Raw genomic sequence first — 27997 nt, 5'->3', positions numbered from 1 at the left:
TAAATGTGAGCATATCTGCTTGCTTTTTTTTTTTTTTTTTTTTTTTTTTTTGTATGGAAACCACTCCTAACTATTTCCCAAGTTAGAAGTCTGAAGAGACACAGACCCTTGAAACATTTTCTTGGTGTGTGGGCAAAAACTAGCAACAACTTATGGCAAGGTATATGACCAATTCTTGCTAGTACGCAGACTGTGAACTATTTTGGGTGCTTGCAGTCACAAATGCTTTGTCCCTTTCTTCTTTCTTTTGCATCTAGTGTAATATCTTCTGAGCATTTATATCCATTTAAAAATGAAACACAAAGCTCTTTTGCTGACCATGTGAAATTCTTTAAGAGCAGACACATGCATACATGCACATGTGCACACACACACTCACATATATATAGCTTAGGAAAGAAATATTTTCTTTAATAGCATGGCTTGTGTGGACAATAAAACGCCCACTAAATGTAGTTAATATTATAAGTTCCCGTAATACATCTTAGGTTTCAGAAATTTAGAACCTGGCTATAAAAATTGACTTTTGATACACTGAGAGTATAATTTTTCCTTAAAAAAAGAAGAATATGTTTTGAACTGGTCACAGATTTTCCCTCCAACAGGAAGCCTTTCCATAAATGTTGGGTACAATGATGTGTTTATTAGTTTTAATTCATTACTCTGGTTAATAGCTCCTTTTCTTTCTTTTAAGCACAGAGATGTGTTCTGGGATGCATTGCAGATTCCTCCTCCTAAAAATTTCATTAGAAAACAACAGACTTGGCAATAAAATAGGGGAAAGAGAAAGTTTGTTTGGAAATTATTTGGGATTAGCCTCTTGTTCTAAAATCTTGTGATGGGAAGAATATTGAGCCCTTTGTGAAGTATGTCCTTCAGAAATAGACTGAAGGGATATTTACTTGCTTCAGAGCTGAACTGGATGGCTGAGGCAGGGAAAGCCTGACAGTTGTGCTGTGGTGGTGCGAGCTGCAGCCAGCTGGGAAGTGGGCACTGAGTGCCATGCCCAGAGCAGGGGTGTGGGGCCTGATGCACAGCTAAGATCTAAATCATCCGGGATGAAGAGATGAACTGGCAGTGACAGACGAGGGTTACTATCCAGCAAGGCCTGGGTGGCCTGTGGTTTAATAGCTCCCTAGCCGGCAGTGTGTCCATAAAATAATCTGAAAAGCAGTCAGGGACTGCTTGTCATTGCTGGAATCACTTACTAGCCACCTTGGAGCTGCCTTGGGGCAAGGCAATGAACTGCACTCATAGCTGCACATGGGATTCTTTCCCAGGTCTGGTCACAGGCACAGGAAGGTTGTACTGCTTCCACAACTTTGTACCTCTTTTGTAAATAGGCAGAAGAAGGCTGACTAAATTTGCCTTCTTTCATTCTTCATGAGCTGACTGATTAGATCTGAGATTTCTGGGGAACAAAAGGATAATTTCAAAGCACAATGGGGGAGTTCCTAGCCTCTGTATGCATCTGGACTTTTTCAAGGTGTTCTGCAGAATGAATTGATCTGGACCTATCTTGCAGTCTTCTTACTTGTATGGGCAAGTTGGGAAAAGTTTTACTGGAATCACTCATCTGCTTTCAAGAAGGTTACTCTGGGTTCAGGGAAATGCAGAAGTTCAGTACTGCTCCTAGGCTGGCAGCCTACTCTTTTGAAAAATGTTTGCTTAAGGCTGTTCAGCTCAGGATGTCTGCCTGTTCCCCTTTAGAGACACTTAAGGAAGTATTCTAAAAACTGTGTGAGAAATTTATGTTGTGCCCCTTTAAAGATACTTGTGGCAGTTTATGCTCATGGATCTTGAACTCTCATCTGATGCTATGTGAGTCAGCATGCAGGAATATGATCACAAAACCATGGAGAAAATTTTTGGATTTGTCCAAGTTCCTGTGATAAATGTGAGTTTAAAAAGAAGCTCACTATTTATCTGTAAGACGTGAAAGACAGCTGAATCATGTATTTCTTAAGAGTTGGTGTCTCCAAAAGTGTGGGGTAAATTATGAAAAACCTCTTGGTGTTACCAGTAATGATGGGAGAGCAGGAAAACTTCAGAAGGAAAGTTTAGGAAATGAGTTCTGATCACATGGATCTCAGCAGAAAGCTAAGCAGGCTAATTGTCTGAGCCAGAGTAATTTAGAGAGTCACACAGGGGGAGATAAAAAGTTGGGAGAGAGAGAATTATCAGGAAAAAGGCACATGTTTGCAAGTAGATGAGATTACTACAAGAGAAGGTGTAGAAGATGACCTTTGTTAGCACTCATGACTGAGTGGTGAGGAGCTGGGTTTGCCAAGACAGGCATGGATAGATTGGCTGGTTGGGTAGGAGAAGAACTACAAGAAGACTTAGTCATGAAACCACTGGGAGAAGGACAGGACATGGTGGACTGGATCATGAAAGATAAGAGCAGAACAGTCTTGAGAAGAGGAAATAAAGAACAATTACCAACTCCACAAGTAAAGTTGGTCTGTTTGAACCCACAGTGGTGACAGAGCTCCTGCTGCGTTGAGGGACATGTTCCCTCAAAAGAAGATTGAAGCACACAAACATATTTTTATGCTCTCCCAATAACACCAACACCAACACAGTGCAGAGAATTTGGTCCATGTCTTTAGTGATGCCTCTAGAAATTGTCTCCTGCCAATTAAGTCCGCACATAGTTCCACCTACATGCTGCTGTAACTGGCATGGTAGAAGTGCTGAGACAGGTGGAGATGGCTCTGTGCAATGAGAGGTAAGATTTGATATGTTACCTGTACCACAAGCAAATGTCCCAATTGTGTGCTATAGTTCCTGTGGTCTGCCTGCTGCTCTTGGGTATGTTACAAGGGCTTTCAGAGCAAAAAAGGACAAATAGGTTCTGACTTGTAGCCGCATAATAAGGCCTCACAGAGTCTTCCAGCCAGTATTTTGATGGTGAATTTAGAAAGTCTTTCAAATATGACCTTTCAACTACTGATGCCATCCTGTAACTTTCACAAAAGCGACTGTGTCAACTGCATCACATGGCTGAAGTTAGACTGATTTTCAGCCATGTGATGCTATTTTATCACCCTCAGGACAAAGGTTAAATCCTTCCTTTCTTTTCTCTGTTAGGCACCACTTTCTTTGGTCCTCTTACTTTGATAACTGCTGAAATTCCTGAGGACCACAGTGTTAAGACATTTTATAATCCACTGTGCGCTTCTCTGATGAAGAACCCTGCTGGTATGCTTCATGTAACAGAAATACCTTCACACAATGAAGCAATCATTCTTCCCTGTCAGGGTCTGAATGTCTTGATTCTCATCCTGAAGTAGGTTTGGCAGGCAACAAATCCCTCAGTTTGCACAGGGCAGTGGCCAGCATAATCTTTCTGCATTTTAAAACATTCTTTAATGCTAGTCTCTCTGCATTCAAATGGTAACTTTAGCTGACATTGGGTTTTGTAGAATAGTTGAATTGCAGCCTATTGAAACTCTACCACACTGAGTTTATGAATATATTTATTGCAGTATAAATGTGCTATTTTCCCCTTTATTTATTATTGCATGAGCATGTTTTTAATACCTGTTCTGTGACTAATTTGGAGGCTGGTGTTTCCTTCTTCTTTAGATGGGGCATGTGCTTTATTGAAAGCTTGTAAAAGTGGGTAGCATTGAGATAACGGCTCATAGTTTTTAAACCAACCCAATCAAGCCTGTAGACTGAATGGACAAAAGAAAATAAATCTTGTACCATATTGCATATTATATTATGGTGTTATTAAGTAAATTGACACATATTGGATGCACAGCTGGACTAAAGTGAATTTACTGAAGGTGAGGATATTTCCTGTGTGTTTTTTCACTCTAGATTTCAAGACTGCATGTGTGAAAATTCAGTCTCTCTAAGTGAAAGCCAATGTAAAATGAATCACACTTTGTAACAGAAAAGGCATGAAGTAGGTCAGTTTTAAAATCTGAGTTTTAAATATTGCTTTTTCTGCCAGTTCTAGAGAACAAGCAAAAAAAAACCAGGAGCAAAACCCAACACTAACAGCAGCTATCCGAAACTCGGACAGATACTATGTAAAAATCTAATGCTAAAAAAGGAATTATGGCGACCCGAGTGGCTATTTGCAGCATGCATTAGCCATGCTGGTGCCCACCTGGGCACGAGAGGTCGATGCCTGGCTGAGGAGTGGTGTCCTCAGTGCTGGTGGTGATGCTGCGCTGCTCTCCTGACACTGGTGGAGACTGACTTGAGGGAACCTGTACCAGAGTACAGGGTGGCCTCTGGGCACCAGGCTGGGGCTTGACAAGAGGAAAGGCAGCTATGCTTCTCCCTGGGCCACCTGTCACCTTGTTTCCCTACCACTTAAGACCCCCAGTGTCACCCAGACCATAGCCACTTGCAATGGGGATGGTCCTTCTTGACCTTGTGCCCAAGCACTGGATAATGGGATTAGAGTGATAGCGAGGCAGGGGTTGGGGCAGAGAGGGGAATGTGGGTGAGGGTGGACAATGAGAATTGGCATCAGAGGGGACCTTGGGGGCTGAATCTCTCTCAGGATGTGGCTTAATGGCTTCTCCCAGTTCACAGCTGCATAACTTGTGCTAGAGTCAGGTTTATAATATCTCAGGCATGTGATTCACATGAGTGTAAAGGCCACTGGATACAATTACACATTTATTTTTACCTACTACTAAGGGGATTTCCATTCACTATGACATGAGCTGGTTGCCCTTGCTCTGTACTGTTTCACTAGTATTTTTCCTGACAATTCATGTCTAAGAAACACAAGACGGAGAGAGACTTAATGTTATGTGAAAGGATTTTCCTAGGGTAACTGTATTTAGTCTTTGCTCAAACTGAAGGAATAACTTTGATCTGTCAACTGTGAAAAGTAAACTGGGTGCGACCTTCCGTCATCGGCTAATCGTCTCACTTAATGACATCTGTTAACTTTGTTCTGATATTAGATCATGGTCTTTCTTTGTACTGTCAAGATTTTTCATTCAAGGTCTAATTATTTCACTTTATGTGTATACAGATATCTTGGGAGTCAGTTGCACCTAGTACAAGGATAATTTTTTCTATTTTGAATCTCAAAAACTGATCACAGTGGTCAGATTGATGTGGCCTTTTAATGGATAAAATACACCAGCTTAAAGCCCAGCAGTATCTCAGTCTGTCTCTTCCTCTCAGTTTCTTATAGTTGAAATTTCTGTATTTACTTTTATTCTTAAGAGAGAGGAGGAAAAGGGAAAATTCAATACTTCAATATTTGATTGATTTGGCTTGTTGCACACATCAGAACTGCCCCGCAGGAAAGAAGAAGAAAATACTGATTTTCTGATTTTCAGTCTGTCCTTTTCCCTTTCAAAGTTTGTGGTTTTTTTTTTTATTTTTTTTTTTTTTTTTTTATTTTTTTAATAGTGACAAAGGTATGGGTAGATGGCATTTTAGGGGATTAATGGCCATTTGGGGTTAATGCCCTAAGGCTGTCTGTCCCTCAGCTCTTTCCAAACAGTGATTAATCTCCAGGGGAATGTGTGTGCCCTGATCGCTTCTCCTGATAATGCTCATCCTTATAGTCTAGATCAAAACATGTAGACTTATTGTAGTAATGGCCATGTTCTCACCTCCCAGGCTTTGTTCAATTCAGTCAGCCACAGCTTAAGCCCCTAGTATCTGCTCACATGTAGCTCAACAGGCATTTTGTCCCTTTGGTCCAATCCTACAATGTGTCCAGTGTTGCTCATCAGTGTTTGGGAACACTGTTTTCTCCTCTAGTAACTCTAGGGAAATTTCCTCTTAGAATGTTGGGGCACTGAGTTCCCTTTTCCTCTACTGTGCAATAGCACTGGAGAGTGTGGGACCACTGAAAACTACAAAGGCAAGGAGTGGAAACTGGCTTTTGGGGTGAGGGGACAGTGGTAAGTAGCCAGATTGGTGGCAGAAGTGTTGCACAGCCATGAGCTCTTGTTCCTATTTCCTTTTTCTGTCCCCAACTAACTTGTCATTTGTTACTATGCTGTACTCTCTTCGTTGCCAGGTTCAGATGAGAGTGAAATGGTCAGTTAAGTGAATTGCACCATCTGTAGAAGACCAGTGCCTGTCAGTAAGTCAGCCCATACTGACCAGGTGAGCAGGTCTAATACTTTCCAGATGCTTTCCCAGGGAGAGCAAAGGATTACAAGTTGCAGAATACCACATCAGCTCTTAAAGGTAGGCAAGGTGCTGTCTCTGTTTTAGGGGATTGTTTTCATGATTATGTTTCTTAGTACCTTGTCTGGTCCACTTTTCCATTTCTGAAGCAGTTTATCATCACCTCTTCTGGGAGATTATTCCATAGTCTAGTAGTCTTCACTGGGATCCAGCTTCATTTCAATTAGCATTTCATGCATTTGGAGTAGGAGTGTCTAGTTCAATATCTGGTTAGAAGTAATACTCACAGGTAAGGAAAAATGCATGGAAGCAATCAAGACTGCTACATATAAAGTCTTTAAATTCTGAGAATTTGAATTAAATGTCTCAGTACATTCCTGACTCTTTAAAAACATATTACATGCTGAGAAGTGATAGAAGAAAAAATAAAACCTCAATGGCCATATTTTCTACTTCTGTCCTATGTTTGAGTCAATGTAATATTTTTATGTGGTATCTAATTTCTCTGTGAGCAGCTCCCTGAGCTGTCCTCTGGGTTTTCAGCATGCATTCTTTCCCCTTTAGGAAAAGGATTGTGTCTTATTAGCTCTTATAAGTAAACAGTGCCACTGTTAGATCTTTATGGTCAGTAAAAAGTGTGTGAAGGGGTGCAAATATTTGATTTTAATTTCATAGAATAGAAGGTTTTCTTTTAGTTAATAGCTATCAAAAATGCTACCTTTTTAGTTTGTTTTTGGTCTTAATAGGACTTTTAAATGCAACAGTTTCCAAAAAAAATGATATTATGTTCCATTTTCCTAATGGTTTATTATACATACTTACAACTTCTCACAGCTTCCCAAGTGGCTGTTTTTCTTATTCACTCTTCCAATGATTGTGATGGGCTACCACAGAATTAGCAAAGCCTATAATCACTGATCCCTTCTGCGTATATTCCTAAATCTAGTTTGAAAAGCATGGGGGCTAGTCCTGTAATTGTTAATGAACTCCAGACACTCTTGATGACAATAAAAGAAAATGAAAAGCCATTAGCAACTTGCCAGAACAGTGGAGTAATAGCCAGTCAGAGCTATTGGGAGCTGTGGGGCTATTCGGAAACAAATTATTATTTCACCAGCAGCAGAGTAAAACAAGCTGCACAGATCTACTCTACTTATTTTCCCTTAAAGTCTTTCTCCTCTTTTTTCTCTCCCTCTTTCATGCTGACCATATTTGCCAAAAAAAGCCTAGAAATCAAGCATGTGGAGATTTCATTCACACACATCAGAGTAGGAGACTTTCATTGTGGCATTAGTAGCTAAGTTTTCTCTCTTATCCCATTTCCAAGTGCACCTTTGCTTGTTCAATTTATAGAAAGATTCACTATTCTTAGAGAAAAAATATCCAGCATTAAGTAAGCATTCTAAATTAGCATGAGTACTGACATTCCTAGGGGACTACATCTAAAAAGGAAGCATGAATTCCAGCCTTATTTAGTTTTTAAGCATTTAACCTATTTAGAACATGTTTATTTTAGCCATGTCATGTATTATGTAATAATCTATGAGTTGGTTCATTGTTCTGTATTTGCCAACTGAACATTCAGGTTCTGTTTTGTTCTATTCTATTCTTTATTTAAAAAAACCCTCCAGAACACCATGAACTTGATCTTGCGCAACCTGAGAAGACACAAGCACTGACATTTAGGGGTCTGCCAAGAACTTCTCCCCAATAGGTCCAGTATCAAAGAGACAGACAGACTGTGTCTTTGATGCAAGCTACAGGAATTAATAAAGGAGACAAACACAACTGGAAAGGTGGATTCCCTATCAGTGACTGAAAGCCACCTCGGGGCTGTCCTTTTTCTTCAAGTGTCCAGTTTAAAATTATGAGAACACCACTGAAAGTGATGTTGGTGGGAACTGCCTGGTGAAAACAGGACTGTTGCCACCTCTGGATCAGGTCAGACATAGCACTGTCCAGATTAATTTTAAAAACCTTCAATTCCAGCACATTGCTGGGTACCTGTTATCATGCTGCATCTGTCTCTTGCAGTGAATAAAATGTCACTGCCTTTTTTAAAGTTCTTGTTCTAGGGAATCCTGTTGACTTGTATACATCCAGGCCAGTGAGAGTCAGGCTGACCCTTTCTAGCAGGCAGAAACAGCACACAGGCACAGGCTGTAAACATTGGAAAGCTGCCGTGTCCACTCCCAGAATATTGGATATGGGGAGGCAGGAATGCAAGAGTTGTTATGCTGGACTGTTATGCTGGACTGGGCCACAGGGCAAATACCCAGCAATGACTGCAGTGAATGCTGTGGGGAGAACATAAAAAGAGTGTGACATATTGTGACTGGGGTTAGAAAAGGAATTCAGATGTTTCCCTTTCTACAAGACAAGAAGAAACTCATCACCAGTATCACCAACAGGAACACTTTAGACCTGTACACTAAACACTTAAACCCTGTACACTGTATGCATGTGTGCATGTGGCAAATAAAGTCCCATGAAGGAAAAAAAATCCACAATCCAGCCCTCTAGAGCACTTGCCTTTGCAAAGCCTATATAATGAGTTATTAAGCTCTAAGAGATATCCTCTGAGTGAAGTGACTCATCCTAGATCTTTTATTGTGCATCCACAGGATACCTTACTTACCTGGTGTATTCTGAAAGTTAGTTTGTAGGAAAAGACAATGTTTGCTACCCAAGAACAGAGACCCTACCCTGGACATCTGCATTTAAGGGGGAAAAAAATTAAACTCTATTTTAGATATTGATGCCAAAAAGCTAGGCAAGAAAACAGTACCCCGTAGTATAAGGCCTATAGAGCAGGTATTCGCTTATTTGACGCTGGGAGTGAGGGGGATAGCTCCGCCACAAAACACTCATCCATTCTTCTTCGCACAGCACTAGATTTTATACTTTTTTACTTAATGTGCACATTATACTTTCCTGCCCTTCATATTACAACATAGTTTCTAATGATTATGTAAGCCCTTGTAGTACATGCCTTATAGCCTTCTGCACGAGGTGGTTGTCAGCCTCCTGGTGGTCATTTTTGAATGAAGGCTCAGAAGTGTTCCTCAGGCTTGGACTTTTCACCTCTGTTTCCTGTGCATGCTCTATAAGATTGTATGCTCAAATGGCCAGTGGTTAGCTTTTGCAATTATCTTGTTCCACTAGATTTGCTGATTTCTCAAAAGTGGTTCATTCATATACCCTGCTACAAAGTAACTCCTTCTTTCTGCACAGCTACAGCTTTTGGTGTAGCTCAAGCATTATCTTGTTGCCTCAGCATCAACACTTCCCTGGTAGCAAAGTGGGTAAGACTTGATGCTGGACAGGGGGAGTGGGACAAAGCACAGTCTTGTCTTGACTGAAAGTATTGGAAGAGGAGACAGCCATGATGGTCCAAAACTGCTTGGATATCCTGTGGGAGGTGATAGCCATATGGAACTCAAAGATGGAAAAGAGGATAGGAACTTTAGCAGAGAGGGAAGAGCAAGATCCTTGAAGAAGCTCTCTTTGCAGTAGGATGAGGTAATAATGAACAAACCTTCTGTGAGAAGACACTATGCAGAACAGCGTTCATGAGCACCTTAGGGAAACTGAGAACCTTGATCTATTTTTACTTCAGAATGCAGGGAAAGTTGGGCATGAGAGCTACAACATTGGTCATGTGACAAAAGGCAAACCTGGTCTGATGATGAATGAGTTCTTGCTGTTAAACAATATACTTATGACCAGGGTAAGGAAAGGTTTACTTCAATTCCAAGACATACCAAACATGCAAATGATGAATTTTGGGATGATGACGCTCACATGGAATAATTGACTTAAACTTGGCTGAGTCTTCTCTTTCAAAACCTCAGTGCATATGGGCTATTCTCTACACCATCATTCCTGTTGAATATTTACAGACCTTTGCTTTTCTGATGGATCTTTTGCTTCTTTTTCTCTTAGTGTCCCCATGCTACCATCCCTGCTTTCTTTAAATTCTTTCTCTTTGTTGCATTTTTCTACAAACACCTTGGAAATTTTGTCTGAGCTATCTTTACTTTCTGGGGAGTTGGCACGATTTACTTTATTCATTAAGACTTGCTCTTCTCCCCCATCTTGCCCCCTCTCCCTTGGTGTAATACTGCCTTTTTCTTCTGTTTAATGTTATTGATTCCTGGTGTAACCTAGGTGGGTTGTTTTTGACCACATCTTCTTTTCTGTGTCCTGGCCTTTGTCTGTTCTTTCTGTTCAATTCACTGAGACCGTGTGCATCAAGTAAACAGAATAGGCCAAGTTCTTGTCAGTATTTTCTGCTTCTAGTGCCTGGTCTCAAGACTCTCTTATCACTAGGAGTACTTTAGGTTACAGGTATGTGAACAGATGCCTTTATCTGCCTCATTTTTAAACTGAATGGTTAGGACCTTTTGCATCATTCAACCGTGTTAATCAATATTATAGCAGAAAAACCTCAGTCAACAAATTCATGTTCTTTAAATGAGTTCACTTCATTGAAATACAACTCATAAAATGTCGTCATTGCAAAAAGGATGGTTCTCAAACTTTAGTTTATGGTATTAAATGTCACATTACTTTCAAAAATGTCTAGGATGGTTTGTAATTCCTTTAAGTAGTCAACCACCCTTCACATTGCTAGAATTGAGAAGAGTGGTAGGTTTTTAGCTTTTTGACTACATAAATGTAGAGTCTTTATAGAGATTATCTAAACTACAGGTATGAGCTCGGATGAGAGATTTTAGCTTTCACATTTCCCTTTGATTTCAAAGTAATCTGAAGCTGCCCATGGCCTTGGAGGAGTGTGCTCTTGTGCCGTATTTCTGGTACATCCTGGTTGGTAGCTAATTGCTCTCACAGGGATAAGTTGGGCTGTAACTGTCCTCACCCCAGAGGCTGTCTGGGTGTGAGCCAGAGTCCCAGCTCGCTTGCTCTCTTTGACTTTTCCTGCAATGGATGAGGGTGTAATTTAGCAATTAGCAACAAAAAATGATCATGTGGAAATAATATTAAGAAGTAGAAAAGAGGGCTTCTAAAGAGTCAGTTCTACTGTGCCATCAGGTTGCTTTTCTCTGCCAAGCACATCTTCATTTGAATGGGGTAAAGCACAGATAGGTAGATAGTGGGCGTGGTTTGAGACAGATTTGGTGCAGGCTATTGATTTCCATCTCAATATCACAATGGTAACCTTGGCCTAATGCTTGACTTGAAAAAGTGCCCCATATAATGAAGCAGAATATGGGCAAACACCTCATGTTGGTCTCATGTGAGTTGCAAGAGGACTGATCTCCTGTCTAGAGGAGATCTAGCTGAGAGGTTACAGTTTCTATCATGCTATGCTGGTGTTGAAAATTATCCATTATCTTCTGAAAAAGATTGGGGAGTTTTACTGTGCTCTGAGAAGGTGATGGAACCCTTGAGCAGGTGATCCTGATCCTTTCATGCCATGTGAGAATGTCCATCAGGTAAAAGACTTCACCGCTTAGGGGAAATTATCAACTGGAAGAGAAATCATAGAGGTTCCTCCAGCCTCATGCAGGCAGGACACACGATGGAGGCTGCCAGGCCATCCCAGGTATGGCACCCTCCTAGGCTGCCATGACTTCCCTTGGCAACTGTCATTTGAAATCCTGTGCACTGCAAGGCACCTCCAAGAGTGCCAGGCATGTACGTCCCGGTGAGACAAGGTGTGATGATTAACACCCTGGAAAAAAATGGCATGAAGGTGAGGAGCCTTAGTGCTCCTCTGGGTACCGTCACAGTCACTTGAAGTGGATGAATTATCTTGGCATAATCTGTGGCTCCTGGAGACTTCATACTGGCTGGAGCCTTATGCTGCTCCCACTAGGGGCTCGCATTCAAGCAGCACATAAGTGCAAAGTCTCACCCCAAGAAATCCCTGTTTCTCTTTGGGGAGAAATCCCTCTTTCTCCTTTCTTCACCCCCAATCCCACCCTGCTGTGTGGCACGCAGAGATCCCTGCAAGCACAGACTGTGCACCAAGTCCAGGCAAGAAGTGATTTGGTTGAAGACACAATATTTACAGAGTCTCAGGAGGCTCATTGTAAAAATCTGTGAATTAATTAATGTATAACAAGACAGCACAATATCATCAAGGATTTCTTCTCCTAGTGCTCGGCCTAGTATTTCTCTTTGCAGCAATCATCTCCATGTATCTCCTGTAATGTGGTGGAATCATGCCTTGGAGAATTTTTTTTGAATTCTAGTTGCCAGACAGCTATAGACCAATTAATCTAGAAGTATGCACATTTGGGGATAATATTCTCTAGTGACTCAGCAATGTAACAGATGGCAAAATATTTCATATTTATTTCCATTCCATTTCTATATTGGAAATGAACCCAGACATTTTTTTTTTTTGACAGTCAGACAACATCTGTTGAGAACGCTGTCAGCTGAATTACAACCTCGCTGGCAGGTAGTTGGGTGGACAGCATGAATTACTTTCAGCAATTCTGTATATGGTTAAATCTCTTTCTCTACTACATTGTTTTCATTTTAACTGCTGGATTTATGGATATTGACTAGCTTTACATTGTATCTCTGAGAGTTTAGGTTTAGTCATATAAAGATTTGATGTATTAAGATGCTGAGCATTAAGTTGATATCAATGGATTTATTTGTACTCATTCCTAAGCCAAGACCAATTAAAGGAAGAAATATTTTGGAGGGAACAAGCCAGGGGCTTGGAGGAGATGCACTTCACTGCCATGGAAGGAACTCAAGTGTGGGAGTGACTTGGAGGATTTAGTCCCAGGAGCTGGTGTGATCCAGACATATCACAGTCTGAGATATCTGAGCTGAGCGAGAGGCTGCCAAGTGCTCTCTCTCTCCTGGTGCAAGCAGCATACGAGACTTCTGGCAGTTCCCAGACAAAATTTTTCCTGGGAAGCAGGTGTGGAAGTTGAGGCCTTCCATGGTGAGAGGATGAGGAACCTGAGCACTGGAGGAAGCCTGATCTGAGGGAAGGGATTTAGTATTTTTGCGCAAAGATCGATACTCCCTGGGAAGCAGAATTAGCAGTTTAATTTAGGCTTGTTGTCCTGTGTCTTGTATGCCTTATCTCAAGGCAGTAAATTCTATTCCTGCCCTTCTGAGCACTGTCCATACTGCCAGTCTACCTCTGCAACAGCACAGTCAATTCTGCCTCTGGTCTATTGTCCCTCCACAGTACTCTAAACTCTCTTATGTTTTTTCTGCTGTTGAGGAAGACACTCTGTGTGATGATCAGAGACACATACATATTAATTTTCTAGAGAACATATGGCTGTGGACTGGCTATCTGCTGCCAAACAGATTAAACAACAGCTGAATTCTTCTCCCGTTTCCATCAGACATTTCAGATTTTCAGCAAATATGTGTGAGTGTCCTCTAAGATGTCTACTGTCTGCCAAATGCAATTAGGGTAAACTGATGGACAGACAGGACAGACAGGGTAAGCACAATTGTGGAAAACTAGGTTAAGAATCACAGTAAACAAGTGAGTAATGAGGGAAATATTTGCAAAACATTAGTTTAATTCTTTGGGTTCTGTGCTATCTTTTAAATGACTTTATTCAGCTTCTTCTTTGGGGTAGGAATTAGATGTTCTACTCTGTTTATTTGGTATTTAACATATTTGCTCACAGCATACACATGAAGTCAGACTGGTTACATGCACTCAACCATATGCATACATCTGTATATTTACACACATGTACAAAGGTATCCAAACCCAAGGGTGATCACTGCTGTTAGTTATTAAAAACTGGAAGTTTTAAAAAAGTTTAAAGTTTCTAAACAGGATTGCTCTATCCAGCTGGATAAAAGTAGAGTGTACAAGTAGATAAAGTGGAAAACACAGGCTTAAGTGATGGTTTTAAGCAAAGAAATACACCAATGCCCTAGTGCCTGTCTATGGGTACTGGTCTGGATGCCTGACAAGTGACAGACTGTATGTGACAAGGGCATGACAAGTGTTGAGCCTCAGTGGAGGCTTGGTGAGTGCCCCAGTCTGTTCATGTACCGTGGAACAAGCAGAAGAGAGGATGGAGCACGGTGGTTTCTTTTGTGGAGTGAAAGTAAGGCACTTGCAATTGCCAGGAGCTGAGCCTGCTACTAGAGATGACTTGTAGGTTTGGATGTCCTGCCATGTGCTCTACCTGTGAGCTCTTGCCAAAGCTTGGAGGAACTTTATGTTCTGCATTGCTCATTTGTGTAAAAATAAAAATCCAAGCAGCTATTCTTTCTTTAAGTTTCTCAGTAACACTGAAGTTTGCTGCACACTCATTGTCCCTGCATAAAGGACCAAAGACCTCTGTAGGTATTCAAAACCTCCATCATAAAATGATTCTTATCTTCCAGTGGCTCCAGTGCTTTAAATTAGCCCATACAGTTCAAGAAACCACAGAAATTAGAAATTTTACTCAGAAAAATTGAACATCTGTTTGGTTCCTCTCCTTGTCAAAAATGGCATTTCTGGTTGCTAAACAGAAGTTTGTTGAATTCAAGGTGGAAACGGCAAGTAAGTACTTAAACATGCAGTAAGGCACGGCCACCAAGTAGCCAACTAAACTATAGATTTAAGGCTTCTGAAAATGTGGTAAAATATTCTCCTAGAAGCCTTCCTTTTACTCTTTTTTTTTTAATCAGCAGATGGCTTGAGTACATTGCAGTCGGATGGCCAAAATCTCACCTTTAATGAATCTTTTTGAGCTTTGTTGATTAGCAAGGTGTTATTTGTGTGGAAAGCAATTCAGAAACAAGGGGGGATTTTTTTATCTTAGACATTATTCTAATTCAGCCATGGTTACAGTACTTCTTTTTGCTGATGTTTTATTAGTTTATGATGGTTTTAAGAAAAATGGTGCTGCTCCTTTTAACCAGGAAGCACAGCACTGTTTAAATTTTGCAAAACAAGGAAGCCCAATGAAGTTCAGAAGTCGTCATGGCCACTGATGACCTGCTGACATGGTCCGTGGGTGAATCACTTGCTGATCCAAAATCACCTGAGGCAAAATTTTCCTTTAAAGCTAACCCACATATCTTAGGATGGAAAACCACATCATGTCTTCAATAAATTCTCAATTTCTCATCCAAAACTTTTGGGGTAAAGTGAACAACCCCCAAGACAATAAAAGTGCAAAAACATATCCTCCATGACGTCTTTGTCAACCCCATTATGGTGGGCATTAAGTCCCAGCCTTGGTACAGGGACTATAAAGTGGCTGCTAGATGGACTCTTCCATATACACTGTGTCTACAGCTGAATTATTGTGGTAGGAATATTATATTTTCCATCTGTAATAAAAAGGTAGAAAATAAAATTAAATAATTTAATATAAAAAGCCAGTTACAAGGTTGTTCTGCCTCTTCTGGAAACAGGGAGGGGAAAACTCGGTAGTCAGAAGTATTTGGTAGCTGGAAAGAATGGAGATGCCATTTATGAAACAGCCCTATAAAGCTGAAAGCGAAAAACATGCATGAAAAAGCTGCAGAGCATGAAATCCAAAGTCCATCAGTCATTTAGCCTGTTGAAATCAATGTCTTGTCTTCCACAGGAAATCAGCAGAGCTGTAGGACTTAGCACTACCTAGACAGTGTCAACAAAAGCAGCAATGAAAAATAGTGTGGATCAAGGGGTGACACATATAGATCTTGTAGCTAGGGTTTAGGGAGTAGCTGCAGACAAGTATGTCCTTTTAATTGCCCTTCTCACATCCCTTAGATAAAAAAAACGCAGAGGAGTAATCTCAAGAGGAATATAGTTCTCTCTAAAAGTGAAAGATACTAAGCCAACATTGTTCTGCCCATAGAGACTGTAAAAACTCTTCTCACTGTAAAGGTTGCATGCCATCTCCTGTTTCTGTATTTATATGAGGAAACCAAAGGCTAACAGAAGTTTAGGAGTCACATGGGAAAGAGCTTCTTTTGTCTGTGGATCTTTCAGATTATGGGAAGCCTTCTGGGCCAGGAAGAATGTGAAATATTCCCTTGGTTGGGATTGACCTTCATTATGCCTTTCCCAGACCACTTGTTGACAGCAATTTTGTCATATCAGAACATGGCTCGAATATGGTGATTTTACCAGAATGCAACCAAAATAAAAACACTGTGAGGATGATGTGTCTGTGCTCTGTCAACAGTTACCCTATCTTTTTCTTTATCTTTCCTATATTGCTATGGAGAGAGATAAATTCAGTCTGTGAGGGAGGGTACTTCGCACAAGTTGTGCGTGAGGCAGTGCAAAGCAAAGGCTCGATGCAATCTGTAGCAAAGAACAGCTGGCATCACTGATGTGGGATTTCTCAGGTATGAAGCTAAAATGTAAACAGAAACCTGTTTCACTTACATTCTTCCGAAAGCACTTAAATATTGTAAATTTTGTGTAGCATAAATTATTAATGTTGTGATTTGAAGGAGCAAAACCCCAGTAAGAAGAGTGGCTGAGCACAGGTTAGGTGGGAGCTGATGTAGCACTGAGGAAGTCAAGGGAGTTTCTCTTGTCTTGTTGCTGTCAGCCTGGGGAGTGAGGTTATCAGTGTGACATGTCTCATCTGTACTTCTGGTTTGTTTATTTGTTATTCTGTTTTATTTGTTCTTACAACAAATTAATGCATCCTGTTCAGTGGGAGACTCTGGAGTCTTGCCTGTTACTGCCTGACCAGCTCAAATTGCCACTGAACTGCCTCGTCCTCCTGTAAGGAATTACAGCAGTACAAAGCAGATGCAAAGCTCTAAATTGCCACACCTTCCTCCATGACAGTGAGGTGAAGTCAAAGTGTAAAAGAAAGATGCCCTCCATAGACTTCAGCTGACTTTGCAGTTAGGTTGGAGGAAGAAATAGAATATTGTGCAGCCTGACTGACAGTGTGGAAATAACCCAGACCTCGCCAACACGTGTACCTGAGCCAGCATGTCTGCATGTGAACTGTCCTTTAGAAATTGATGAAATATTTTATTTGTTCAGAGAAAATATGTGTTTGAAGGACTGAACCACAATAGCAACTTCAGGTGTTAGTCATGCAGTCAGTCAACTCCCCTCAAAAATTTAAGAGACAGGTGTGGTAAGCACATTACAGACAGGGCTGTGGTTCTGCCTTCTTGCGTCATCTGGAAGAGTGGGGCAGGCATGTGAGCAGGCACTAGCTGATCCAGAAGATCCTCTAAAAGCTGTCTGATGCTGACTGTCCTCCCGTGGGACTGGTAATAGCACCACGCTCAACATGCATGATGTGGCTGGTGTGGGTCCATGAGAGCCAGGGTCTGTAGGGGCCGTGGTCTGTGAGGTGCCCATTTACCTCCGGCGTGATGATGCTTCTGTTACACAGGCAGACTGAACTGAAGTGTGGGGACAAATGTCTGAGCTATACCAATTGAGCTCCTTGCATTAAGCAAAGAAGCTTTAAATTGCACAGAATTCACATTGTTATCTGCTTCAACTTTCACACATACCAACATAAGTGATTTTAATACTTTACATATTGAACAATCACCATGTGTCCCAGAAATATGTCCTGTTTCTGTGCCTGTGCCATTTCGGAGCTATTTGGGATTAAGTCTGCTGTGTGCATGTTTAAATGTCAGTATGTGCAGATTAGAATGAGAAATACATGAAATGTAGAGGTGTTTAGAATTTCCACTTCATTTCCACCTTAAATGTTCAGGTGTTGTTTAATTATAATTATTTCACCTTAATTATTGCACCTAACAACAGGGAATCAGACTACAGACAAAAGTTTTTTTCAGAGACTGTATTTGCCTTTTTTTTTTTTTCCTTTCACCATAGCTTTAGATCTCCTTCTGTTAGAATGTGGTGTAGGATTCCCTTTATGATGTTCTGGTGCATTGTTATGAAAGGAATTATCATGTTGCAAATTCAATTACCTCCCTTCAGGATCAGTTAGCAAGAAATCATAGGTCATAAAGGAACAAAACCTTGTTAAACTTAATATCCTCAGTTACAAAGCAGGAAGGGCAAGAGGAGTTCTAAAAATTTCAGAGGTTTTGGTTTTAATCAGCTTTGAAAATTTTGATCTAATTTGAAACGTGAGTTTCAGATGATTGTGCTTTCTGTAACACAGAAAGTTTGTTCATAAGGTGAAAATCCACTTTGTGCCAAGACTCAGCTTAGAGAATGTTTTTATGGCTATCTAATAAACTTTGGAAATACAAGTTTATAATGGAAATGCTGACTGACTCCTCATTCTAACAAGACTGGTGGATGCTGCTGTAATGTACTGTGTAATTTATAGGAGTCACCTGTTAAGCCATCTGGGACAGAAAGTTTCCCAACTTCTAAAATGTTGGTAACTGGATTAGCCTTATAAATTTCATTTTACAATGATACCAAATGCATCTATGCCGGTCCATTGTATTCTTCGGCTGTCACTTCATATTTATGAAAAAAATTAAAAAGAGCTTTTTAAATTACCCCAGTATGAGCAGTAGTAGAGGTTAGAAGGGTGATGCTGGTGCTTTGATTTATTGTTTATAGGTGTCATATGGAGTGAGTGAGTCCTGGGGTGAAATAAAAGTTTCTCTTGTTACTCCTCAGATAGGGAAAGTGTTGGGTTTTTTAAAAGGGACTTGGGGCTTTTAAAAATTGCTACACTATATTAGTCCATTGGGTTTTTCACAGCCTGGAGGAGTGAACAGAAAGAGAGGTTAATGGAGAAAGAAAGATGATGAATGATGGAGATCATTAATGGAGGATCCCCATTAATAATCGGCATCAGCAAGAAAAGCCCTATCAATGAATTTATGGGAATAACAATGTCTCTTGCAGTAGTAAACACTTAAATTTTACTTGGAAGCCAGTGACCAATGAGAAGCAACTTTATTTTGTCCCTGGTTTATTTTTTTCTTCCAACTGTTTTTTTCTTATCTATAATACCTTTAATGTGTTCTTTACTCAGTTTCATGGTACTCTGAGTAAAAGATGTTTGTTGACAGGACTTTCCACTCAACATTTGGGATTCTCCATGTGATTTGTCATGGAGAATTGCTGTTACTTTGTTAAAAGAAACATCCATTTTTGCAGATGATGTGATGAAGCTAAAGCATTGAACTTCAGGTGATCATTGCAGACATTTTCAATGGGAATTATAGCAGTATTAGCCTTTCCCCCACATTGCAATTGTAGTACTTAACATTTTGCACTCCTGTTGAAGTGTCTATGAATGTAACTTGGCATTTTCACTCCAGCTGTTGCAAGGTGTTGCTCAATACTCTTGAACAGATGCTAACGTCCAGTGAACATCCAGCTAGCAGTAGTCTTCAGACAGCCTGACAGACAAACTCTGGCCTTGTAGGAGAGCCAGATGTTTCTGGGCAGCCTGTTGGAAACCATGGAGCTGACCTCCTATGGGAATAATGAGCATCCCAAGCCTCAGTGCTTTCCACACCATGTGTAAGAGGCTTGTCGCCCAGCTTTGTCCTCCCTGAATACATGTAGGGCAGATGAAACATTTATGAAAAATAAATCTAAACAAGAATTCCAGCAAAAGAAAAACCCCATAGTCCAAAGGCAGTTCTCCACCCTCAGGAAGCAGGTGAAGAACTGACTGAAACATCCAAACCAGATAACAATCGTATTGCTTAATGTGCTACTGGCAACTTCTCAAGAATGGAGATGGGGTGCAATGAGATTATACATATATTGGCATGGACTCATATTCCCTGATGCCTTCTCTTTATTTTGATTTTTAGGTTTTTATGTATCTTTCAGAACTCTAGATGCTGTATCAAGGTACTTGAAGCTTTAGTTTGTCTGCTGCTTGGAAATATGTGAGGATTTGGGAGTCATAGTGCACACACAGCTGAGGATTAGTTTTCTGTGCAATGCTATGAAAAAGGAAGGTGGTGCATATCAAGCCAGTATGGAGAGATGATCTCCCCTCCCTACTTATTAATTATAGGGCTAAAAAACTGCATTCTTGGACAGGAATCCAGGAGTGGTAAGATGGGCCATTAACACCTGAAGATGTAAAAAGCATGACCTAAATAATTCTCTGACTATTTACTAAGATCTTTCATTTGGTGGAAATGCATAGCAGTTAAGGATTCTAACCTCAATAACAAAGGCATAACAAACCCCTGGATACAGTTTAGCACCAAACAGATCCAGCAGAGAAATGAGACAAATATTTAAGTGATGCTAGAAAAATGACTGAGCTATCAAGGGAAAAACTGAGTTTTACATCTCCTGAAAACTTCATACCAAGACTTGTTGGACAATACATGTAAGTCAAAAAAAATCCAGGGCTCAGTAAAAAAGCAGGTGAATGGAATTATGTGGTCAGTGTTGTACTTTTGGTCTTTAGGAGTAGAAGTAGAAAGGAAGGTGATTTTAAAAGGAGCTAACAGCCTGCTGCAGGGCAGACTTAAAAGAAGACAGAACACAGCAATTGATGGTGATCATAACTATTTTTTTTTCTATTTTTAGCTCTGTCTTTTCAGTGACTGCATTCAAGGATGGCAAGAGACCACGTACCATTACGTAACCATTTGAGTGAAAAGAATTTTCCTCAAAAGTACTTGGGACACTAAGCAGATGGCAGCAACTTAATCCAGTCCAAAGAAGGAATAAGTGAAATCACTCAGTCAGTTACATTCACCAGGGAAACTCTTGATTCTCTCAGATCTAATGGAAAAAGAAAACAAAACATTACTGAAACTGCCACGTATATGTATTTTCATTACAGCAGAGCAATCAGTTGTCTTTTGTTTTCTTAAATTGATATTATTGAAAAAATTGTGCTTTTTTTTATTACCTATTAAATCTTCCATAACAGTTTCTTATCATAGTTCATATTAATTGAACTGATAATGACACAGAAATGCTGCAGTTTGTAGCTATGTGAGATCAGATGAATTGCAAACTCTGTCTACTTGCTTTGCTGTTGTGTTTTTCCAAGGGAGTCAACAGAAACCATGGTTGAGCACTTACATCTGCCCACAAAGCCAGACTAGGAAATGAACTTCACCAAAGCTTCCTCAACATAACATCATGGAAAACAGTTGGAAGGTGCAAAGCAGTGGGGCAGAGCTAATTCAGTCCATAACTAGGTGAAAATCAGGTGCTTCATGCTCTTTTGGCAAGGTTTGGACCTGCAGCAAGTCTGTGATTGTAGATGATCACCTCTGAAAAAGTATCTTTCCCTCTCCTTCCTTTTAAAGTATGATCTCTCACCGGCTGTCTCAGGAGATGTATTTCCCATCTCTAGCCAAAGATGCTTCTACAATACCTCTAATAGTTTTAAATGCACCCAAAATGCCAACCTGTAAGCTCCTAGGGAAATTACAGACAAATATGTATTTGCTGAGCTGTATTACACACATCCTCATTGCTGTTCGCAGTGACACGTGCTCCTGCTGATGAGCTATCTGGATGCAAAGCAGAACATTCAGGAAGAAGATGGTTACTGCTAATAGTTTGCTTTCTGAAACTAATTTCTCCTTAAACTTAATACTGTTTTAATTTTCACCATTCAGTTAATGGTAAGGAACAATTTTAAATTTAATTAACTTTCTGGGGCACAAGTAGTTACTGTCAGTGCACAGGTATGGCAAGGCAGTGTCACAGCTAGGGCCCATCCTGCCACCCCAGCCAGGAGCAAGGCAGCTGGGGACAGCCCCAGGCACTGGGACAAGGAACACGTGAGGAGGTCCCAGGAGAAGTTATTACGACACTCAGGGTCCTGGAATTCATTGCACATCCACAAAGGGTTTCTGTGCGTAGATTTGTGCTGTGTGTAGAGGTGCTCTGGCCACATTGCACCTACCACTTCATCCTGATGTCATCTCCATCACTTCCTGCTCTGCTCACCACCCACCCAGCTTCATCCCTGCCAGAAGCACAGTTCCCTGCAGGTCACCAGCCCATACTGACCTGTTTAAAAAAAAAGGGTTTAAGCAACATAATCCTTAAAAGGAATCCCTGATTTGGAATCATTGTGAACTTGGTGTTGTCTTCTGAATCTTAGTCTTTCAGCTCCCAAATATGTCAGATTCCAAACCCTGCTGCCAGGTCTTCCTTCTTTTCTGTGTATCTGGTAACAAAATGAGATGAAAAATATTTATTCTGGAATAAATTGGAAAATGCAAGACAGTGGCTACTATTTTCAGCTTTGAATGGGCAGAAAATAGAGCATTGAATTTTGCCTGCAAAGAAATTGGGAAATAATAATGTAGATGAAGCAACCTTCTCTCTGAGCCCCTAAACTTGGGAGCAATAGAAACACAGTTGTGTTTGTAGCCTTATTCTAATAATGTAGTATACAAACTGAGCACATGTAAGTAGAAAGCAAAGAATTTTATATTGAAAGTTTCAGACTACCACAGAGAAAACAAACTTTAAAATTAAGCAGAATACCACTCGAATGTTTCACTTAGAGCTTAGTGTTCTTTTTATTTTGTAAATTAATTAAAGGCAAAGAAGGTAGAGCTAATAAAAAGTACTGAAAAGTTTTTTGCAAAAAATGTGCTTTTCACAGTGCAGTACTTTTATTCCTGTCCCTCACTGAGAAAAACAAAGATTTATTTATTTTGCTGGATAAAAATATTGAATTAATAGTAGGCAATTTGGTATGACTTAATGTTATCATAAATTAATTCATTTTCAAATCAGATTCAATCAAACCTCAATTTTTAATAATAAAATCCAGATTTTCATGCCATTAAAGATATGTTATACCAAAAATAACAGACTTCAGAAGGTAATTAAAGTATATTCTGTATACAACATATGATTTTAAAATTTCCCTTCTGTACCATATAAGCAATGGCCAGAGAAGGTGTGGGGTTTAGGAAGAACTTGCTGAATAATATTTTAAAAATAAATAAAAATAGGACTACATTGTAGATTTTGGCTCAGTCCTGCAGTAAGGCTGTTGTGTAAAGTACACTGCATGTCAGGAGCAATCCTGGGAATATGGCCTGTGAGAGAACTGCCTTTGCCTGGTTTTGTCATTTCTGCTCCATTTAGCCTTGGTGCTCCAATTTGATATATCTACAAGGTGTTTAGTTCTCTGCTAAAATACATGTCTAATGTCAATGAGACAATTTCCACCTGAGAATGGTCTCCTCCTGCCACTCCAAGCCCAGAGAAGCAGCTGGGACCAGGCACCCAGCTCTCTGACTTAAAATCAGAGGAGGTGGAGTCCCAGTTGCTGAAACTAGTGCAGAGCCTCAGGCAGGGCAGCATACAGGTACAGAGTTAAAAATCTGCAGTTAAAAATCTGTGGTTCTACAGTTTTCATCTTTTTGCTTACATGCATTAGGTTGTTTAAAATAAAAGTCTTCAAGATTTTTTTTTCTGAATGGGATCTGCAGTGCTGCCAAGTCTGGACTTCTTGAGTGTCCTCATCCTCCAAGTGCTCTCAAGGGCTTCCTGAGGGGCTTTTCCTGCAGTGCCTGTGGGATGGCCCAGGGCAGCCCAACCCATCCTTGATCCTTTTCTGATCACTGAGGATCTCCCAGAGGAGAGGACCCCTTGGCAAAAGGAGCTGGTGCCTTGAGACATACCTGCACAGAGCCAGCCCAAGCCCAGAAGCACCCAGATATCCTCTGACAGCTTAAAATAACCTTGTGCTCATCTTCTGCCCTTTCTTCATTAAAGTAGCACTGTCTTCAGATGTTTCAGCCAATGTGTAAATTACCAGTTAAATCTGTCCTAGAGATGAGAAAATGCTTCCAGCAACTGGGCTTTCATATCAGTCTACATGCTACCTACATGTCACCATGATAAAAAATTATTTTCAGTAATTGTTTTTCTCTAATTTGGAAGTGTTTATCAAACATTTCATCATTTTTTGTGTCTCTTTTCCACTTTTTTAATTAAAAAAAGAATGCACAGGACAAAATGTAGAATTTCCTGTTAAGAGAATTGGAATAAAATATTTATTTTCAGGCCTCATTAATCACTACAGTTTCAGTGCATCTGGGAATCTGTGGTTTCATCCTCCCCAGCAATCCACACTCTCTAACCCACAGTATCTTCTGTAGAGAACAGAGGTCAGACTGTGTCTTGGCAGTGTTATTCTGCACTCTACTATTACCCGAAATTCTGCTTGCTGATTTTCTGTTGACACCCTGAATTTGCCCTGTCAATTTTCTTTGCTTTATAACAAGCATTTTAGCAAATTAAATGCTCATTGCAAGCAACTTATTTATTTTCTATCTGTTGATTTCCCCACCCTTCCTAATCAGCTTGTTGTTTTTCATGGTTGAATAAGTATAAATAATTAGCACATCAAAAAAATCATATCTCTTCTATTGAAAATTATTGACACTGAAAAGGAGGCTGCATCAATCAGATTGGTTTCTGCAATTATTTCCTTAGTTCTGCTCTGTGAAACTTTCTAACAGACTTGGGAAATACGGATAAGGCTAGCCACAGCTTTTTCGGAAAAAGAAATATCTCCCCGGCTCCCTCAGATTTTTCCCTGAGGGTCTATTTATTTAGTGCTGAGCTTTGCCAGACCACTTGATACTTCTATTCTAACACACAAAAGCATTTACAGTATATAAATTATTCAGAGATACATTTTGAAGTAATTAAATGCAGAGCAGTGATGCAGAAAATTAGTCAAAATTAGTGCAAAATTATGATCACCACCACGCTGAGTATTGAGTGCAGTGGAAACTGCAATGGTAGTGGAAAAAAGGGGAAGGATTGATTATGGTTTAAGTCACGGTCCTGGAAATCAAAAGACCAATGTTCAGTCCTAGTACAACCTCGAGCAACCCACCTAACTTGTGTTCCTCATCTTGAAAAGAGAGATAATCGCTCTTTGCTACAAAGAAGGGAATTTACCAAACTTTTATAAAGTACTTCTACATGCTGTGATGTAAAATTCACTGACACCAGGGTCAGCAGTATTTTCCTTCCTAGAAATCTTTAGGAAAAAAAGAAATTATGTAGCTTATTTACTTTGGAAAGCATTCTCAGAGATGTTTTCTATGGTAAGGTCAGATGCTCCTTAACTTTTGACAGAACTTCATCATCCTTGACTCCTTCCACATCCTGAGCAATTCTGTTTATTCTGTGTTTCATATGTAAAACTGTTGCTCCTTCCTCCTTCCATATGCCCTCCTGTGCTCAGGGTGTAATGCTGAGCAGGATGGAGGACAAAAGCTTTTGTTGTGAACCTGGGCATGAGGCACAGCCTTGGCTGAAGGTGCTGGTGGAGCAGGACTTGTGAGACAATATCCTCTGAATTATCCTCTTGGATGTGTCCCATAACCTGCCTGCTCCCTCTCTACACCACCAGCCTGGAACATGCCTGGTGAAGTGGATGGGGTTGGGAGAGCTCCTTGCAGGGTTGCAACAGAGAAAAGGGATTGAAACTGTTTTGTGTCAAAACTGTTTTCAGTATGCATGAGGGTGTGCATCCAGTGCAGGCACGTGCTCGGGGCCAGAAGTCTGAACACAGCCAGGAGTCCTCTCTGGTCTGGTCTTCAGAGAAGCCCCAGGAGAGCAGTATTAGATATCCATATATAGAGATCCCCACTATTGCTGGGCCTTTACCTTCTGTGAAACACAGCCACACTCTACTGCGACCAGGTTACTCTGTTGTTGCAGCCATTGCCTGCAAGGCTGGGCACCTCTGCTTCCCTGGACTTTTCCTGTTCTCTGCTGTCTCTTACCTGGTCTCTTACGTGTGAGCTCCTTGGAGGAAGGAATGCAGTGTAATTTTGTGTCTGTGCAAGGCCTCCTGCATTGAAGTTCTGGCCCTTGCTGGTTTTTAGATCATTTTAATGTTGGTAAAAATTACATTTGTCACTTCATGCTTGTTACCATCAAAGCTGTTGAGCCCTCAGATTACTCCCAAAGGTTTTATGCACGTGTAATTCCTAGAGCAGGAGGCTCTGAATGATACAGGTTTAGAGACAATCTGTTTGTACCTTATGGAAAAGACAGGCTAGATTGTACTTCATGTGCATGTCGTTACCAAGCATAAATGTTTCAATAATTTTGCTTAACATTTTTTTAAAGTTCATGAAAAAAAAAAAAAAAAAACAAATTTGTGAGCGTTAGAGGCAAAATGGTTGTGTTATATGTGTCCTGGGTGAAAGGCAAATTCTAGTCTTGTATGTTCAGGTCAGGCTCTGGACAAAGCAGAGAGAGGACAGCAAACAAGTCTGATAATAAAGCTAATGCTGTAGATGATACTCAACAAAATTTTGGGGAGTCCTTGTTTCTTCCAGACCTAAGGAGTAGATTCTTCCAAGGTGTGGTAGGAGCCAACAAAACCAGAAACAATCTGTAAGCCTGGTTTGGCTGTAGGAGTTGCAGAGGAGCCAGGTTACGTGTTTGCTGCAGCGCCTTCAGGGTGTATCAGCCACTGGGGCAAGAGGCCCCCTGGAAAAGCAGGAAAAGCTGTGGTGGGAGGAAAAAGGTGTTGTGATGAGTCATCTGCTAAGGACCAATTTTTGTACAATCCAGGCCAAACTAAGCTGATTCCTACTTTGAATTTTGAACAAGGTATTTGAAAGAAAGTGGAAGTGAATTGATGGAAGAATCTTTATTGAGATGGGGGTCACCTTGATCTGTCCTTTTACCTTCAGTAATGTTTTCTGTTCCAGTCTAATGAGGAGTGTTTGGGAAGTGCACGAGGTAACCGGGAACCAGTTGATTTTGTTTTGCTCCCTGGAACAAAAGTGTTACTAACTCATGTAGTCACTGTTGCTGTGGGGGACCCTGACCTTGCCAAGGCCACCTGGCCATGGGAATGTTTTGGACCTCTGTGTCCAATGAGTCCCTCTTCTTCCATAGAGCCCTCCATATGCAGTGCCTGATGGATGGCTCCATACTGGGATTCATGGCACTGCTCAGACACGAAAGGAAAAGCAGAGTGAGGAGGAGGGCAGGCAAGAAGGCAAAGAAAGAGCCAGTGAAAGTGAAATGCAATGGGCTGGAAGGACAATGATGATGGGAATGGGAAAAGAGACTGACAGTGCTCAGAAAGATGCAGAGTTACAGTAAATAATTTAAATAGCATGAAGCTCTTCTGATAAAAATGGGAACAAGAATTTAGAAGAAGTAAATGAAGAAGGTTAGAAAGAAAGATCACAAGATAGAAGAAAGCAGAAGAAAGGCCAGTTAGATAAAAGAGAGAGTGAGGAAAGCAGGCATGGTGGGTGTGAGAAGGAAGAAACTCTTGGCTGGCAGTGGGTCAAGAAGGAGGAGCACACACACAGAAAGCCCACAAGTGACCAGGGCAGGGCTGCTGATGGGGAGGATGAGAAGGTACAGCCATGGGGGCTTGCACCAGGGTTGTCTTCTGCAGGCTGCTTCCACTGGCAACTTTCAATGGGAGCCTGATTTCACTGGTCAGTGAGGGAACTTGGGATTTAGCTCTTTAAGTCATAACTTGCTGATGTAACACAGCTGTCAAATTGTGTAATTTACATTTATATAATCCTTGTTATTCCAATCTGGACTTAGAAAAAAATTGCACCCTGCCAAAACCATTTCTACTTGAAACATTATGAAATATTACCTCACTAACACTGCATGTACTAATTAAAGTACACTAATTAGTTATTTGAGAGCCCAAAGGTTAGGCACACATGGATTACCCACTGTAATTTGGGTATGGAGGGGAAGCACACATAGAAAATAGTCTCTCTAGTGTTCCCAGTAGGAACAATTCTTCCTCCCTGCCTGAAGCTGCTCTTGGCCACTTCTTTGAAGCTGCATTAAGATATGTCTACCCGATTACAAATGTAACAGCAATGCCACTTATGCTCTGTAAAATCCTGTCTAGAAATTGCTACATTATTTTGCTTGAACCTTTTTTATTTGGGACAGTTTCCTGACCTATTCCCTAAGTGGAGGCATGTGGAAAGACACTGCAGCATAAGCTTG

At 40.6% G+C, this 27997-nt stretch overlaps 1 long non-coding RNA gene across 1 annotated transcript; it reads left to right on the top strand.

Annotated features, from left to right (window-relative positions):
* The first annotated feature begins 29 nt into the window (after positions 1 to 29).
* Positions 30 to 20804, top strand: LOC137470790 (uncharacterized). Its single transcript, XR_010997252.1, has 2 exons — positions 30 to 1897; positions 20570 to 20804. It is a non-coding gene; the product is annotated as an uncharacterized lncRNA (long non-coding RNA).
* Positions 20805 to 27997: the final 7193 nt, after the last annotated feature.

This window comes from Anomalospiza imberbis, chromosome 1 (assembly GCF_031753505.1).
Source record: "Anomalospiza imberbis isolate Cuckoo-Finch-1a 21T00152 chromosome 1, ASM3175350v1, whole genome shotgun sequence".
NCBI classification, from domain to species: domain Eukaryota; kingdom Metazoa; phylum Chordata; class Aves; order Passeriformes; family Viduidae; genus Anomalospiza; species Anomalospiza imberbis.
The sequence above is the reverse complement of the archived record's forward strand: the minus strand, read 5'-3'. Positions and strand labels throughout refer to the sequence as shown.